The following is a 10,814-nucleotide window of genomic DNA, read 5'->3' as shown; positions in this document are numbered from 1 at the left end:
CATAGACAGTATTGAATATTAGACAATAGACAATATTGAAAATATTGAAAAGAGGGCATGCACTGAAGGTAGCAATTAACTAAATGACTAGGCTATACTTCATCCCGACCTGGGCACATTCAATGATTAGCCTACAGAAAGCATGTTAAGACCAAGTCTTCATTCATACCCCTCGGGTGAAGAGTTTAACAATTCCCTTTGTAAGAGTTTTCTTTCTATATCCCCCCTCTCTATTTACAGTTTTTTCTGAATGCTTAAACACATTTTTTGTAACTATGGCTTTTTTTGCAAAACTCTACACACAAATGGCAAAACCACTCACTGAGTTCGCAAAACTAAAAGCACAAACACTGCTTTGCACTCAGTTTGCAATTTTGTAACACACACTTTGCACAACTGTAGGCACAATGGCAATTATTTACACTATTTTGCCAACTCTCTGGCACACTTTCTCATGTGAAAACTGTTTTAGATAATTAGTTCACTTTGCAATCAGCCTAAGCACTATAAATAAGCCACAGGTAATGTACAATGGGTACAATGGAGTGAGCAGGAAGAGTGAGAAGAGAAAGAAATAGCCCTTTTACAGACAAAAAAACAGTCTACATGTGGGGATATTGTCATGTCAGGCCTGGATACATCATTCCAGAATATATTTTTCCCGGTGCCTTGGACTAGGACATTGCATGTGATGTAGACAGAATTTTGAGAGAGACGACCCGATGTAGACTGATTTGTTTTGTCTCAGTGAAATGCTATTTTGTGTTTTGACTTGGAAAAACACACTTGTGTTTGTTTTGATGTGTGTAAATACAGTAAACACTACAGTAATACTTGAAGTTTGGATCCCTGTATGTTTACAGAACTATGACAAAAGTATGACCTCAAACTGACATAGTCTACCTTGTGCACAGAGAAAGCAAAAGCCAGATGTGTTTTTTATTCATACCATCAGTGTGTTGTTGGCACATTGTGTGCTTACTATTGTGATGGCTTGTGTTTACTGTTAGATACGAAAACACAATTTTTACGAAGGTGTGAAGAGTTAAGCAAGGTGTGTTAGCTTTTTCAAGAGAACTACAATGTTTTGCTGATTGGGTGAGAGGTTTTGACATTTGTGTGTAGAGTTTTGCAAAAAAAGCCATAGTTACAAAAAATGTGCTTAAGCAATCAGAAAAAACTGTAATACATATATAGTGTATAGTACAAGAATGTATATATGCAAGTATATGTGAAACCCACAATAGATATCTTACATGAAAGTCCATGCTGAATGTACTGTATTTAATTATATGCAGAAATTATAAGAAAGTGGCCAATACTGAATATATTTATTTAGAGTAACATAGATGTGCTTATACTGGAATATGTTCAAGCTGCATATATGTGGATATGTTATTTTTTTGTATGTGTGTGTGTGTGTGTGTGCGTGTGTGCGTGTGTGTGTGAATGCGTGTGTGTGTGTGTGTGTGTGTGTGTGTGTGTGTGTGTGTGTACGTGTGTGTGTGTGTGTGTGTGTGTGCATGTGTGTACGTGTGTGTGTGTGTGTGTGTGTGTGCATGTGTGTACGTGTGTGTGTGTGTGTGTGTGTGTGTATGCCTGTGCATGTGTGTGTGTGTGTGTGTGTGTGTGTGTGTGTGTGTGTGTGTGTGTGTGTGTGTGTGTGTGTGTGTGTGTGTACGTGTGTGTGTGTGTGTGTGTGTGTGTGTGGTAGGTTGGGCACTCAGGCCGGCGCCATGTATTTGTCAGCAGAAATCAGTCCTGCAGCTGCCATGGGCAGCCTGGAGCTGTGAAACAGCAGAGGGGGGCTGAGCGCTGATCCCTGCCTGATGGATGTGCACCCTGGCTGGGGCAAAGCCATCAGCTCTCCCCCCACCTCCACCTCCTCCTCTGCCTCCTCTTCCACCCTCACCCAGCTTTCAGCACTACATCATATATATATATATAGACGGAGATGGGGAAGGAAAGGCAGAGAGACAGAGAGAGAGAGAGGAACAGAGAGAGAGAAAGGAACAGAGAGAGAGAGAGGAACAGAGAGAGAGATAATGACAAAGTAAAGAGAAAGATGAACAGAGAGGAACAGAGAGAGAGATAATGACAAGTACAGAGAGAGGGGAACAGAGAGATAGAGAATGACAAAGTGGAGAGAGAGAGAGAATGACAAAAGAGAGGTAGTACACGAGAGAGAGAGAGAGATGACAAGAGAGAAAGAGAAAGTAAGTTAGAGGGTGGGAAACCGAGAGAGTGAGAGAGAGAAAGAGAGAGAGAGTGTGGGAGAGAGAAAGACATAGAGAGAGAGAGATAGAGAGAGAGAGAGATACAACCGGCAACAACCGGCTAAGTTCGGACTTCCATATGACCGTTTATCATCCGCAGAACCTCCGGTCTTACGCGTATGTCTGAAAGCCTTTATAGTGTGGTAGGGTTGGGTTTGTGTGGTGACCTACTCTGAGAGACAGGCTGGATTGTTATTCCTTTTGATGGGGGAGAGCAGCTCTACATTGTAGGTCATTCTGTTGCAGAAACATACAACCTTTTTTTCTGTTTCCTCCATTTTTTTCTTTTTTTTCTTTGCCTTTCTTCGCTTCTGCACTCCTCCTCTGTCCCTCTCTATCACTCTATTTCACACATCATCACTCCATCAGACACACATTCTCACTATCATCCTACGCATCTCTCTCCCTCTGTCACCCCTTTGTTCCCTTTGTTTTTCTTTATTTTTTACTCTTCACTGATTTCTTGTCCTCTTTCCTTCCTTTCTCCCTCTCCATACAGTATACCTCCCTTCTCTCTGTTACTCTTTTCTCTCTCTCTCTCTCTCTCTGTCTCCTCTGTTCCCCTCTCTTCTCCTCCCTCCCTCCTCTCTCTATTTCTCTCTGCTGTTACATAAGTAACATCATTCTGGAAAGTCTTCCAGCTCACTGCTCAAACAGGCAGGCCTGAACAGGCCGTGTGTGTGTGTGTGTGTGTGTGTGCGCAGGCAGCCTTGAAGTGAGTGTGTGTGTGTGTGTGTGTGTGTGCGCACGCGCACACAGACAGCTATGCTGTAGAGCATTTTAGAGTTAGAGGGTCAAACCAGGCTTGTTTACTTTGTGTATGTGTTGTGTTTTGTGTATTGTTCTTTGTGTGTGTGTGGCATTTCCTTGGCTTACCTTATGTTACCTTGCTATGTCCATCTGCTCTGTCTCTTATCTATTTGGTCAGAGATCTTTAAACTCTCTCTCTCTCTTTCTCTATCCATCTCTCTCTCTCTCTCTCTACTCCACGCCTTTCTCCATTCTCTATCCTAGAGTTCTCAACGGGCCTGAAAATTACAACCCAACCCGACACGGCCCGTGGCTTTTAAAGCCCGTACCCGATGTAACCCGACACATCAACATGAATTATCTGCCGAACCCGGCCCGCGCCCCCCCCCCCCCCCCCCTTTTCCCCCCCTCATAAACGTATTATCATGACCAGCAGACGGGAATTCAAATCAACCTTTAAAGAGGCCCTATGCAACAATTTTTGCAAAAATGACCTTAATTATGCAGGTTGAGAGTCGTTCTGATGGTTCTACAGCACTTTTTGGGTCGTTTGGTGGGTGCTTCGTCTCCCCCTAGTGCTTCTCCGCGGAAAAAACGAATATGCAACTTTCTGGTCGCGGTCCGAACACATCCGGATGTAACTCGGCGGAAATACTCGAAAATGTAGTCAGATTGTAGTTTCTAAGAAGACTGCAAAACGGACTCCGACTTGGCTTTGTTGCTGTTGAAATTGTAAGTAGCCTACCCTTGGGTGAACTTCGTTTTTGTAATGTGATTTGATAGTCTCTTGAACAATGTGTTTGCTCGACCGTTTTATTGTGAGCTCTATGTGTTTAGCTTGGTTTATTGATGGCTAGCTCGCTAGCTAGTGGGGGTTTAGCGTAGCAGTCACTTGCTACCGAAGCTGCAGGGGGAGCTATGTCGTGAAAAATGCGAGCCCAAATCAGGCGAAAACCCAGAAACAGCGAAGGAATAACCAGACCTGCATAGGGCTTCTTTAAAGAAACACGCCACCCAATGTCAGTAGTAATATATGTTCTTACCTTAACTTTCACGATTTGAGTCATACCTCTCCCGTGTCGGTACGTGCACTCAAACGCTCTGGTGCGCGGCGCGAATGTGTTAGCATGTTGCTATGCTAGCGGGCTCAGACGTAGCCATAGAGGGGGGAAGATAGCAGTAATAAAAAACATCCACGTTTTCCCTACTTAAATACAGTTGCACAAGTAGTTGATAAAAATGTGTAAGGTCACACAACATGAAACGTGGCGATTTTCCAAGCGAATAAACAGGAGAACTACAATGTGTGGCGCAATAGCACTTGGGAGTACTTCGACCTCGCGTAGTAATATTAGTTAACACCTAATTGTAGATCCTATGGACCATATCCACGTGGATCCCTATAAGTCTGCTTGCTCTGAAGATCATTCTAATGTTCCCCATATATGAATTAATCCCAGGCCTTTTAGCATCAGACAAGTCCATTACATGGCTTGTACAGGAATCCAGCCTAACTGTACATGTTGTCACAAAGTGGGTACCACATCTTCGGAGAGAGGCATATTATATGATTAAAATTCTTTCCTGATGCAACTATCTCATACACCATGACATTAGCCTACTCACTATACAGTAAGCAGCTGGTCAATGTGGTCACATTGAATAACAAAGAAGCTTACTGAAGTGGTGTCTTTGACACCTCAACATTTCATGATAATTTGGAGTTGTAGTTAACTGTTAGCCATTCTCCCACCATGACTGAGCAGTCTTTGTCCCAGAACTGTAGTGATTTCTCTCTCCTGTCCTCTTCACATCAGTGAGGTACATCCTTACCTGTTGCTCTCTAGAGGAGCTTCAGAACATGATGAATGGAGATGGATGAGATGCTGATTAATCTCTTTCCTTCTAGAAGGTCTGCAACACCTTCTGGAAGCCGTTCTGAGTAAATATATTTTGAGTTGTCTAATTTATGAATCTGTGAATGTGTGTCTATTTGTCACATCTGTAGATGTTATAGTATTTCAGTTATGACATTATCAATTGTCTTAGAAATTCCATTCTATTGATTTCCTTATTCCCAGAACCTTATAGGTGTGTCCACATACAGGAAGGGGATGTCCAAATTGAGGAGGACATGCCCACACTGGGAGGTCTTGTCCCAGATGGGGGAAGGGCATTTTCAGGTGGCAGAGGGGCATGTGGGTAAATATTTGCCACATAGTTTGTGGAGAGCATTTGTCAGAGTGCACAGAGGAACCACATAATACAAACACCTCACTGCTATCCTACAGTCTTGTGATTCTCAGATTAACATTTGACCTTTGACCTTCCCCCACCATGACTGAGCAGTCTTTGTCCCAGAGCTGTAGTGATTCCTCTCTCCTGTCCTTTTTACATCAGTGAGGTACATCCTTACCTGTTGCTCTCTAAAGGAGCTTCAGAACATGATGAATGGAGATGTATGAGATGCTGATTAATTTCTGCTCTTCTAGAGATTCTGCAACACCTTCAGGAAGCCGTTCTTTGTGACATGTCACCAGGATTCTTTGTATGTTAAATGAGAAGTTTTGTCTTGTCTATTACTTAATCTTTCCCCAGAACATGTCCTATATCTATGTGTTGTGTGTTCAGTATCCTAGATAAATAAGACTGTACACTTTAATATGGAGGACAGATGGCAGGACTAGGGAGATATCTTACCTTAAAAGCGTGTCCATATGTGGCAAGGGCGTGTCCCAGCTGGAGGAGGGGCATATGGGTAAATATATTCCACATAGCTTGTGGAACGCATTTGTCAGAGTGCATAGAGACCACAAAGGAACCACATAATATAAACACCTAACTGCGACCCTATAGTCTTCTGATACATGAATTATGACCAAGGCCATTCTCAGATCAAGATTTGAGCTTTAACATTCTCCCACCATAACTGAGCAGTCTTTATCCCAGAGCTGTAGTGATTTCTCTCTCCTGTCCTCTTCACATCAGTCAGGTACATCCCTACCTGTTGCTCTCTAGAGGAGCTTCAGGACCTGATGAATGGAGATGGATGAGATGCTGATTAATCTCTTTTCTTCTAGAAGGTCTGCAAAGGTTTGTTGAAAGATTTTCCACGATAAATAAAGCCCACACATTCCAGAGGGATGTTTCACAAAGGCAGAATTAAGACATCCAAGATAAGTGATAAAGCGAGGTTTGATATAGCGTTGTCTGGTCATCCTAGCTCAACTCGTTTCACTAATGCCAATCCAGGATGAGTAGGAGCGACTATGTCAAGCCAGGTGTAAGTAATTCAGGATGTGTGCGCGTTCTCGTCTCTGCTCCAAAGTGCCCACGGTTGGAATAAAAAAGACGCGGAAAATAGCGTCATTCACACAAAGTGAACAACCGCTTTTGGTATAGACTAACAATGAAGTAAAGTTATCCTTTTTGGAATGGTGAATCATGGCTATTTCTGTAAAACAGCAGAAGTAGGCGTGGTAGACCAACTGAATGCAAATTTACGTGTGCACCCACGTGTGAGTGCTTCCTTGTCTCGGCACGCAACATCATTAAGAAAGCGCTTGCCACTGCAAAGATGCACATAGTATGATATACCTTAATATTATAGTTGAAAATACCTTCGAAAACTTGCCCCTCCACTTCCAATCAACTACAGTAAGCTATTCATCAAACGTCTATCAATAAAATAAGCAAACAAAGAGTACCTAGGCCTATGTTAATAATTATAAGGCTATCACAATTAAAATAATAACCATATGGTAGTAGGCAGACAATCTGTTTTGTTTTGCGAGCAAATACATTTAGCAAATAGTTTATAAATGGAATAAAGCTCCTTAAAATTAGCACAGAGGTCTGATGTGAATGACAGCTAGCTGAACCAATAAGACCACATAATTACCATTAGAATGAACTTAGCTTGGCTGTTAGCCTGGTCGGGACCAGGCTAGGTGCAGAGAATAAATCCCCATGGTAACTTATGTGCCATCTCTTTTGTGAAACCAAGTCAAGGCTAAATTCATCCAGGATAACCTAAAAATCCCAGCTTAATCCCTTATCTAGGTTTTGTGAAATACCCCTCTGATCCTCAAATTTAATGAAACAGCATAAGTAAATGTTGTTTCTGTTTGAATGTCACATCAGCATTTACAATGGCACTTGTTCCACACATCATGAAAGAATAATGAGCTATGTGCGTTGAGACTGAACTTCTGGAGAGGGTGTAGAAGAGAAATGTATATCTGTGAACTGAGCTTCAGAACACATGCACAGCATTGTCACAGCAAAAATCTGACTATGTTTTAGCTTTCATTTGCTTTAACCAGTTTTTTATCGCTCATTTGCACGTCAAGTCAATCATTTGTCACCATGTGGGGAGTGGGCACCCTATATAGTTTGCTGGTGCCTGTGCTTGCTGCTGAGCAGGTCTCACATACAGAAGTTGAGAAGGGGAAAGGAGGAGGGGGGCCTAGCCGGGGGCTTTGAGATTTTGTACGACAGCCACATATCAAAACTAACATCCATCATTATGCCACACTGTATTGTAGTTATGTAATATGAAAGAGAAAGAAATATAGGCTTAAAGAGAAAGAGATATAGGTTTAAAGGGAACGATATATAGATTTAAAGGGAAAGAGATATAGGTTCAAAGGGGAAGAGATATTAAAGGGAAAGAGATATAGATTTAAAGGGAAAATCTCCCACCATGACTGAGCAGTCTTTGTCCTAGAACTGTAGTGATTTCTCTCTCCTGTCCTCTTCACATCAGTGAGGTACATCCTTACCTGTTGCTCTCTAGAGGAGCTTCAGAACATGATGAATGGAGATGGATGAGATGCTGATTAATCTCTTCCCTTCTAGAAGGTCTGCAACACTTTCTGGAAGCCGTTCTGAGTAAATACGTTTTGAGTTGTCTAATTTATGAATCTTTGAATGTGTGTCTATTTGTCACATCTGTAGATCTTATAGTATTTCAGTTGTGACATTATCAGTTGGCTTAGAAATGCCATTCTATTGATTTCCTTATTCACAGAACCTTATAGGTGTGTCCACATACAGGAAAGGGGTGTGCAAATTAAGGAGGACATGCCCACACTGGGAGGTCTTGTCCCAGATGGGGGAAGGGCATTTTCAGGTGGCAGAGGGGCATGTGGGTAAATATTTGCCACATAGTTTGTGTGAGCATTTGTCAGAGTGCACAGAATGCACAGAGGAACCACATAATACAAACACCTCACTACTATCCTATAGTCTTGTGATTCTCAGATTAACATTTGACCTTTGACCTTCCCCCACCATGAATGAGCAGTCTTTGTCCCAGAACTGTAGTGATTTCTCACTCCTGTCCTCTTCACATCAGTGAGGTACATCCTTACCTGTTGCTCTCTAGAGGAGCTTCAGAACATGATGAATGGAAATGGATGAGATGCTGATTAATCTCTTTCCTTCTAGAAGGTCTGCAACACCTTCTAGATGCCATTCTGAATACTTCTTCATTTGAAATTGAAGAATTGCCCCCCCCCCCCGCCCCAATGTTCTTGATTGGTTGTGAAACCAGTCAGATCTTTGACTGAAGTCAAGCAGTTCTTTGTTCTATTTTGTTTTATGGGAACATTTCTAACTGTTAATGTCTGAACGATGTTTTTGGAAAGATCTGTTCAGGAATATCCACTCTGTCCACATACTTCTTACTGAAGCTCATCTGAATATATAAAGAAATGCCTGTCAGGATTAACAACCCTTACTAACAATAGGCATTTCCTCTCAGGCTAGTGTCAGCCATAGCCAATAGCTTAATATCACATCCACCCATGAATGTACAATTATTTTCCTAAATAAAGAAAGAAAGTAACTGTAACACCATCAGCACTGTTGTGTGGGATCTGTACATATGTTTAGGAAGAATCAATGTAGGTGACAGAAAGGTTTACCACAATAAATAAAGCCCACACATTCCTGATCCTCAAATTTAATGAAACAGCATAAGTAAATGTTGTTTCTGTTTGAATGTCACATCAGCATTTACAATGGCACTTGTTCCACACATCATGAAAGAATAATGAGCTATGTGCATTGAGACTGAACTTCTGAAGAGGGTGTAGAAGAGAAATGTATATCTGTGAACTGAGCTTCAGAACACATGCACAGCATTGTCACAGCAAAAATCTGACTATGTTTTAGCTTTCATTTGCGCTAACCATTTTTGTATCGCTCATTTGCATGTCAAGTCAATCATTTGTCACCATGTGGGGAGTGGGCACCCTATATAGTTTGCTGGTGTCTGTGCTTGCTGCTGAGCAGGTCTCACATACAGAAATTGAGAAGGGGAAAGGAGGAGGGGGGCCTAGCCGGGGGATTTGAGATTTTGTACGACAGCCACATATCAAAACTAATATCCATCATTATGCCACACTGTATTGTAGTTATGTAATATGAAAGAGAAAGAAATATAGGCTTAAAGAGAAAGAGATACAGGTTTCAAGTGAGAGATATAGGTTTAAAGGGAAAGAGATATAGGTTTAAAGGGAAAAAGATACAGGTTTCAAGGGAAAGATGTTTCAAGGGAAATATATATAGATTTAAAGGGAAAGAGATATAGGTTTAAATGGAAATATATATTAAAGGGAAAGAGATAAAGGGAAAGAGATATAGGTTTAAAGGTAAAGAGATATAAATTTAAAGGGAAAGAGATATTAAAGGGAAAGATATATAGATTTAAAGGCAAAGAGATATAGGTTTAAAGGGGAAGAGATATTAAAGGGAAAGAGATATAGATTTAAAGGGAAAATCTCCCACCATGACTGAGCAGTCTTTGTCCCAGAACTGTAGTGATTTCTCTCTCCTGTCCTCTTCACATCAGTGAGGTACATCCTTACCTGTTGCTCTCTAGAGGAGCTTCAGAACATGATGAATTGAGATGGATGAGATGCTGATTAATCTCTTCTCTTCTAGAAGGTCTGCAACACCTTCTGGAAGCCGTTCTGAGTTATTGCCCTTGTGAAATAATTTTGTTTATTTTGTTTTTTCTATTTGCACTCTCTTGCATTTTCTGGTCTTGTTTTGAGAGATCATTTTAGTTGGCATTTATGCATTCTTGGAGTCATGTTGTTACAGTTTTTTCTGATTGCTTAAGCACATTTTTTGTAACTATGGCTTTTTTTGCAAAACTCTACACACAAATAGGAAAACCTTTCACCCAATCAGCAAAACATTGTAGTTCTCTTGCAAAAGCTAACACACCTTGCTTAACTCTTCACACCTTCGTAAAAATTGTGTTTTTGTATCAAACAGTAAACACAAGCCATCACAATAATAAGCACACAATGTGCCAACTACACACTGATGGTATGAATAAAAAACACATCTGGCTTTTGCTTTCTCTATGCACAAGGTAGGCTATGTCAGTTTGGGGTCATACTTTTGTCATAGTTCTCTAAACATACAGGGATCCAAACTTCAAGTATTGGTTTGTATTTACACACAACAAAACAAACTCAAGTGTGTTTTCCAAGTCAAAACACAAAATAGCAATTTCACTGAGACAAAACAAATCAGTCTACATCGGGTTGTCTCTCTCATAATTTTGTCTACATCACATGCAATGTCCTAGTCCAAGGCACCGGGGAAAATATATTCTGGAATGCCGTATCCAGGCCTGACACGACAAAATCTCCACATGTACAATAGACTGATTTTGTTGCCTGTAAAAGGGCTATTTCTTTCTTTTCTTACCCTTCCTCTTCCCCCTCCTTGTCCTCCTCTTGCTCCTCCTTGTCCTCTTCCTCTAAC

At 41.2% G+C, this 10,814-nt stretch overlaps 1 protein-coding gene and 6 non-coding genes across 9 annotated transcripts in view; all 7 read left to right on the top strand.

The window, feature by feature from the left end:
- Positions 1 to 10,814, top strand: part of LOC143134504 (CUGBP Elav-like family member 5) — a 108,067-nt gene that overhangs the window by 15,322 nt on the left and 81,931 nt on the right. The gene's annotated exons all lie outside the window — the stretch shown is intronic.
- Positions 4,837 to 4,969, top strand: LOC143135765 (U8 small nucleolar RNA). Its single transcript, XR_012989197.1, has one exon. It is a non-coding gene; the product is annotated as a U8 small nucleolar RNA (small nucleolar RNA).
- On the top strand, positions 5,420 to 5,552 carry LOC143135772 (U8 small nucleolar RNA). The gene has a single exon (XR_012989203.1). It is a non-coding gene; the product is annotated as a U8 small nucleolar RNA (small nucleolar RNA).
- On the top strand, positions 6,008 to 6,140 carry LOC143135773 (U8 small nucleolar RNA). Its single transcript, XR_012989204.1, has one exon. It is a non-coding gene; the product is annotated as a U8 small nucleolar RNA (small nucleolar RNA).
- Positions 7,788 to 7,920, top strand: LOC143135769 (U8 small nucleolar RNA). Its single transcript, XR_012989200.1, has one exon. It is a non-coding gene; the product is annotated as a U8 small nucleolar RNA (small nucleolar RNA).
- On the top strand, positions 8,379 to 8,511 carry LOC143135766 (U8 small nucleolar RNA). The gene has a single exon (XR_012989198.1). It is a non-coding gene; the product is annotated as a U8 small nucleolar RNA (small nucleolar RNA).
- Positions 9,879 to 10,011, top strand: LOC143135768 (U8 small nucleolar RNA). Its single transcript, XR_012989199.1, has one exon. It is a non-coding gene; the product is annotated as a U8 small nucleolar RNA (small nucleolar RNA).

This window comes from Alosa pseudoharengus, unplaced genomic scaffold (assembly GCF_046254945.1).
Source record: "Alosa pseudoharengus isolate Yale_2024_CS ecotype anadromous, Long Island Sound unplaced genomic scaffold, YU_APseudo_1.1 YU_APseudo_1.1_scf_2, whole genome shotgun sequence".
Lineage (NCBI taxonomy): Eukaryota > Metazoa > Chordata > Actinopteri > Clupeiformes > Clupeidae > Alosa > Alosa pseudoharengus.
The sequence above is the reverse complement of the archived record's forward strand: the minus strand, read 5'-3'. Positions and strand labels throughout refer to the sequence as shown.